The sequence below is a fragment of the Mustela putorius genome, unplaced genomic scaffold (genome assembly GCF_011764305.1).
Source record: "Mustela putorius furo isolate JIRA1106 unplaced genomic scaffold, ASM1176430v1.1 tig00537248_pilon_pilon_pilon, whole genome shotgun sequence".
NCBI lineage: Eukaryota > Metazoa > Chordata > Mammalia > Carnivora > Mustelidae > Mustela > Mustela putorius.
In genome coordinates this window covers 3012463-3019258 of record NW_025422387.1, presented here as the reverse complement: position 1 = coordinate 3019258, position 6796 = coordinate 3012463, and the positions used below count along the sequence as shown (strand labels likewise).

Below are 6796 nucleotides of genomic sequence, written 5' to 3'. Positions count from 1 at the left end.
ACCGGGGACCACAACCTCACGCCGTCCCAGAGAGACACGGCCAGGATCCAGCTCCGTGATACCTCCTTGAAATCTCGTGCCCTCTCTAGCCGCACCTGTTCTGCTCCGGGCTGCGTTTTTGTTACCCACTGCTGCATAACACATTGGGATAGACTCAGCGGTTCAAAATGACACACGTTTATTAGCTCCCTGTTTGGGCCGGGCAGGAATCCAGGCATGCCTTTTGGCTCTCAGCAAGGAGACCCACCAGGCTCTGGCCAGGTAAAGGATGGGTCGTGTTCTCTTCTGGAAGCCTGACTCCGGAAGGATCCCCAGCAAGCTGTCATATGTCACCAGTCGAATTCCCTTCCCTGTGGCTGTTAGAAGTCACGGCAGCTTGCTTCTTCACAGCCAGCGATACAGAAGGGCTCTGCAAGCTTCTCAGTTCTCCCTGCCAGACCCTCTCCTATAGGCCTTGCCTGATGAGATCAGGCCCACTAAGGATAACCACCCTTTTGATTAGCACAAGGTAACTGATGAGGGATTTTATTCACATCTTATTCACAAAACACCTTTACCTTCCTCCCATTCTGTGGGTTAGAAACAAGTTATGGGTCCGCATACGCAATTGAAGGGGGGGGGGAAACATGCCAAGCCCATTCCTGCCCCAGGGCCTTTGCACGTGCTGTTCCTCTGTCTGGAATGCGTGTCCCCCAGATTTTCTCATGGCTACCTCCTCAGAAAGATCTTCCTGAGCCCCTGCCCCAGGCGAAAGTCACATCCCTCTTCCTGTTATCCCGAGTCCCATCACCCAGGTTTCCTGGCTACGTAGCTTCTTGAGCTCATTCTTGTGTTAACAAGGTGGACAGGGACCTTGCCTCCAGCCCCTTGCTCTCATCCCAGTGCCTGGCATTTAGTCAGGATTCAGCGAACGTTGTTGAATGAATAAGTGATCCCCTAAAACAAGGCTGCGGGGCGGTGTTGATATCGATCCTTTTCAAGGAAACCGAGTAATGCTGAAGGTCACAGAGCTTGTCAACAGAGGCGCCAGGATAGGACCAAAACCTGTGTCAGCCTGCCCGCTCCCCACCCGAAGCACCTCAGAAAACAGGGTAAAATCCTGGAGGAGGCCCTGCATGCGCTTGTTTTGCCCCCTCGGGAGGAGCAGCTAGCAAGGAGAGAAGGCGCTGGGCAGCTGGCCTTCCCGGGAGGCCCAGAGCCTGCAGAACCACACTCGCTATGGCAGAATTAATCTGCCCTTGGGCTGTGCTGGCTCTAGTCCCAGCAAGGTGGTGGCTGTCACTCGAGATAGAAGAGGGTGCCTCTCGCCATGGCAACGGGGATGTGTTTGCACAAAAGGGGGTGTCGGGAAACACCCACACACTGGCAGCGGGAACACGATGCTGCGGCCTCTCTCTCCGTGCCTGGGGACAGCTGCTGGGAGGGGGCTGAGCCTCTCGGAGCGGCCATGGCCTCCCGCAGCCCCATGCCTGCTCTCTGAAGACCTGCGGCTCTTTTCTGCCCTTTCCTGAAGCAGAGAAGGGCGGAGCCACATGCGCCCGTCCCCGTGCATCTGCTCTGTGCCTGGCGCCGCGCTCGCTGCCTTCATGCCCATTTGCACAGATTCAGAAACTGAGGCACAGAGAGGCAGGGACGCTTGCCCCAGACCTGGGGAGCCCCTGATGATGTGGGGTTACCGGTGGGGCTTTGGAGGCACAGCCAGCCTGGGCTCAAATCCCTGCTTTCCCACACACCTGCTCTATCTCCTTGGGTAAGGTGTTGGGCTGCTAAGCCTCAGTGTTTCATCTGCAAAATGGGAGTGATCACGGTTTCCAGAACAGCCCCTCTTCTCTTTCTTCAAGTGTACAATTCTGTGGGGTCAGTATATTCACACGGTTGTGCACCCATCCCCACCACGTAATTTCAGAACATGTTTCCTCAGCCCCAGAGGAAAGCCTGGGCTCATTAGCAGGTGCTTTCCTTTCTCCCTGCCAGCGCCCAACCCCACCCGGCCAGCGCCCAGCCACCACCAGTCTGTTCTTGGTCTCTATAGCATTTGTGGGTTACGGACATTTCATGTCAGTGGAACCCCACACTGTGTGACCTCTCGCGTCTGGCTTTTTCCACTCCGCTTGCTTTCAGTGACGGTTCATGGCCAGCCGTACCTCAGGGTCCCATCCTTTTTTACGGCTGGATGATATTCCACCGGGCGGAGGGACCGCGGAGTGTGCGTCCGCGCATCCGTGGATGGACACTCGGCGTGGGTCTACCTCCCCACGGCGGTGAGCGGGGCTGCCGTGAGCGTTGAGGTGCAGGACCCCGGGGGGCGCGCCCTGCCTTCCTCTTAGGGCGCCCCTGGGACCGGGACCCGAGCGCCCCGATACAGGATGGGCGCATCTTCACCTTTGTAAGAAGGCGCCCAGCTGTTTTCCAAAGCGGTCGTGCCATTCTGCGCCCCCACTCCCGCCCCCAGCGTGTGGGAGGCCCGGTGGCTCCAGGTCCCCCGGCAAGTGGCACACTGCCGTCAGATTACCCACGAAGGTGCTCTGGAAGATCCCGAAGGCTCCAAAAGAGCCCGTACATTACTCACAATTACCCATTACTCACAATTACCCACGCATGGAGGGAGCCGCCCACAAGGCCGTGGACAGAGGACCAGGTGAACAGGATCATGGATGAACGGACTGGGAAGTATTATTCAGCCTTTGAAAGTCCCCGCTCCTGCTGAGGGTATCGCGCGCCCCACGGTCTGAGAGATGCCCCTGCAGGCCATCAGTGCTGTCCTTGTAAATGTGAGCTAAAAATGGACTAGCTGGCGGAGATGTTAGGCGTCCAAAAGAATCAAATCAGTATTTTTCATAACATACCCAGCTGGCATGACCAGTGACGTAATGTCTGATGATCTGGAATCCAAACAAATAAACTGCCCAAATATTGGGTCTTCCCACCACGGGGCCCAGGCCCGGTACCAAGAGGAGGAGGAGGAGGTGGGGGAGGGATGGGGGGAGGGGAGGTGGGGACACATGGATGTCAACATGGAGGACCGTCAAGGACAGGACACTGAGCGAAAGAAGCCAGATGCAGAAGGACAACTCTTGCATGATTCGGCGTCCAGGAGGTCCCTGGGAGAGTCACAGCCATGGAGACGGAAAGCAGAAGGGTGGTTGCCAGGGCCTCGGGAAGGAAGGGGGGGCAGTCAGTGTTGAATGGGGACATTCACACTGTTGTGCAACCATTGCCACCGTCCATCTCCAGAACTTTCTGGTCTTCCCCAACTGTAGGACTCTGGAGGCAGAGGCAGGCTGTCCCAGGTGGCGGTCTGGCAACCGTGGTGTCCTTTCTGGCTGACGGAGCTCTGGAGGCTGCAGAGGCCTTGGGCGGCTGTCTGGGGAAGGGACACGGATCCGGGGGAATCGGCTTGTACGCTCCCTTCCCCCGTCACAAAAGCGCTGAGTGTTTACTTAGAGCAGCTCATAAATCCCCAGCCATGGCACAGCCTTCCAGCTGGAAATGAGTCAAGCGTTCCTCTTTGCTGAGTTCAAGGCTGGCCCCCCTGTTCTGCTGGCTCTCAGGATCCCCTGGAATGAGCGGAGGGGCAGCATTGCAGGAAAGCCCCTCCCCCAGGAACCAGTGGAGACCAGGAGAGGGGGTTGAGGGTTGGGAGTGGGGACAGGAAAGATCACCTAAGGAGGATCCCAGGATCCTGAGGAATCTGAGAGCAAACAGCTAAGACAAACTCGCTGGTGGCTACTAGCCAAGTGGGGAGTTTCCATGCCCCCAGGGTGGGGGTGGGCTGGCAACTTGGATCTCCCCAGCAAGGCTAAGTTCATCTTCCAAGCGTCCAGAAGCCACTTCCCGATCTTATACCCATTCTCCAGATGCCTCCACTGAGGCTGATATAGACTGAATATTTGTGTCCTCCAAAGTTCATATATTGAACGGAACCTGATCCCTGGTTTCGTGGTAACGGGAGGGGGGGCCTCCAGGAGGTAGAAGAGGATTGAGGCATCAAGAGGGTAGTCCCAGAGAGCTCCCCGGCCCCTTCTAGCCCATGAGGACACAGCGAGAAGATGACCAGCCACAAACCAAGAAGCGGACCTCACCACACACTGGATCTGCCGGAGCTTTGACCTTGGACTTCCAGCCTCCAGGACTGTGGGAGCTCTATTTTCAGTGGAAGCCCTCCCCCCATTTTGTGGTACTTTTGTTATAACAGGCCCCACAGATGAAGACAGAATCCCAGAGAGACTTCGGGGTGATCTCAGAGGCGGTGGCACCCCCCCACAAGGTGGACGGTCCACATAGCCGGCTACGGTGGGTCCATTGCAGGTGGCCCCTACAAGACAGCCAAGCGCCCAGGTGTTGAGCTGCCCTCGCTTGGTCCTACCTGGTCTCCCTCAGTCTCTGCCCCTCCAGCCCCACGCCGCGTATTCCGTGCCGCCCTTTCCTCCAGAGGAGTTTCTCGGGTCAGCTGCCACTCCTACCTCCAACCTCCGAGAGAGTGACTTCGAGAAATGTGTCCATCCTAAGGAATGCAGACTCCCTGCTTCTTGTTAAAAAAAATCTACTCAAATCCCAGTGCAACATGAGTAACAGCAAGGATGCAAGAAAACCTGGGAGGTCACAGAGAATGGGGAAGTGTGGCGGGAAGATGGGTGGGGCCCACGCAGTAGAGGGCATTGACCTGCCCAGCAGTGGCTTTGGGCTGAAATGGAGACGGAGCTGAGAGTTGGGGGAGGCTCTGTGTTGGGCCTGGTGCTTCTGCTCCAGCCACACAAGCCTCCTAATGGGCCCTTGGACACACCTGGCTGGTCCTGCCACAGGGCCTTTGCACCTGCCATTCTCCCTACCTGGAATGTTCTTCCCCAGATCTTGGCACAGCTTGGGTCAAAGATCACCTCAACCGGGGGGTGGTGGTGGTGGCAAGGGGCCTTTCTAGAGCAGCCGTACCCCTTCTGTCACTCTTCCATGTCATTTTGTTTTGCGGAGGTACTCCTCCCCCTGCCCAGAATCCCTGAGCCACCTTGTTTGTTGGTCTATTGTCTTTCTCCTTTACTGCTGTGGCCCCACTTCCCAGGGCAGCGGGATCAATCAGCGGATGAACAGTGGATGAATTGCGTGATGGAACTGGGTTTGGGGGGGTTCGTCACAGCACCGCACGCAGCGGCCCCATCCTGGCCACGTCCGGGACACGCTGCCTGCAGCCCCCAGCGGCAGCCTCTGCACAGAGTTGACACTGGCCTTCCCCGCCAGGATGCAGGCAGGGGCTGCCTGATGTTTCTTAGGGGGCAGGGGGCCGCCAGGCCACAGAGCTCTGGTTTCCCATCAAAGAACACCCCAGGGAAGCAGCTTTTTTTGTTTTCCAGAACGCCGAGGGCAGACTCTTGTCTGAGACTCCCAACACCTGCGTGACAGTGAGGCAAGGCCTCGGGGCTGCTCCCGGAGCAACTGGGCCCCTCACAGGCAGGACAGAAGAGAAGGCCACGGGCTGGGTGGACACCTGCACGGGAGAGAAGCTTCGGGACCTGAGGGATGGGACAGAAGCTCCCAGGCAGCCAGAGGCAGCCACAGAAGGACCCGGGCCTGGAGGAGGGGTCTAGCCCTTGGTAAGAGATTGCCTTCTGCACAGCCGGTCGGTTCCGCCAAATTAGCTGTTGAAAGGCCCTTTCTCCCGTGTGCGGGGGGCTCCAGCTTCCACGTACGAGTTTCAGGAGGAAAATAAAACTCATTACGGATGCAAAAGGGACCTTGAGATGAAGAGATAATCTCCGGGTATCCTGGCCGCCCGATGTCACCAACAGCCCTCACAAGAGGCAGGTAGGGGAGTCAGAGTCAGAGGAACCCCAAAACGCAGGTATGTCTGAAAGGGGCACAAGGTCCGCGCATGGGTCCAGTTTGGTGTCGGCCCTCCAGAACCCCAGAACGTGTGCGCCGCTTTGAGCCACTAAGTTTGTGACCACCTGTTATAGCAGCAAGAACGACACCTTCCAAACACCTGTGTTTGTGGAAAGCCTCCCCAAACCCAGCCCTGGTTCAGGTGGCCGAGTTCTGCCCTCCTTTGGGATGGGTCAGGAGAACTCTTTCCCTGGGACTGGCTCGCCCCAGAGTCTGTCTCTGGATCTAGAAATTTCTGCCTCCAACCTGAGGTCATGGAAGCCCTTGCCTCCCCCTGCTCCCTCACCATCACCCCAGGGCAGGGGGACCCAAGGGCCTGGGGCCACCACCTTGGATGAGGGGGTCTGATATGTACAGGTGAGGAATAGACATATAAAGGACATAGGACTACAAACCACCCGGTTTCCTCTGCCGTGGGGACAAAACTCCTCGGCCCTGCCTGACCTCCCAATCTCAGCTCAGACCACATCCAACGGCTTCTTTTTTTTAAGATTTTATTTATTTATTTGACAGACGGAAATCACAAGTAGGCAGAGAAGCAGGCAGGAAGAGAGGGGGAAGCAGGCTCCCCGCTGAGCAGAAAGCCCGATGCGGGGCTCGATCCCAGGACCCTGAGATCATGACCTGAGCCGAAGGCAGAGGCTTTAACCCACTGAGCCACCCACGTGCCCATCTAATGGCTTCTTCAAACTCACCAGGCCCTTCCCGGAGCCTTTGCCCGATTATATCTCCTTTTATGGCTGAGAGCCGGTGGGCCTGATTGATCCTCAAACCTCTCTCACAGGCTATACTCCGTCCCACCTGGCCCCGCCCGGCCCTGGACTGCGGGATGGATCTTTGTTCATGCATTCATGCATTCATGCATTCATGCATTCACTCAGATGGGCGCTGAGCAGGTCCTCGGTCGCGCTGGCGGGGAGCA

At 57.4% G+C, this 6796-nt stretch overlaps 1 long non-coding RNA gene across 1 annotated transcript; it reads right to left on the bottom strand.

The window, feature by feature from the left end:
• Nucleotides 1-509: 509 nt before the first annotated feature.
• LOC123390154 lies at nt 510-4589 on the bottom strand. The gene is made up of 2 exons (XR_006604779.1): nt 4464-4589; nt 510-4315 (listed from the first exon to the last, which is right to left on the bottom strand). It is a non-coding gene; the product is annotated as an uncharacterized LOC123390154 (long non-coding RNA).
• Nucleotides 4590-6796: the final 2207 nt, after the last annotated feature.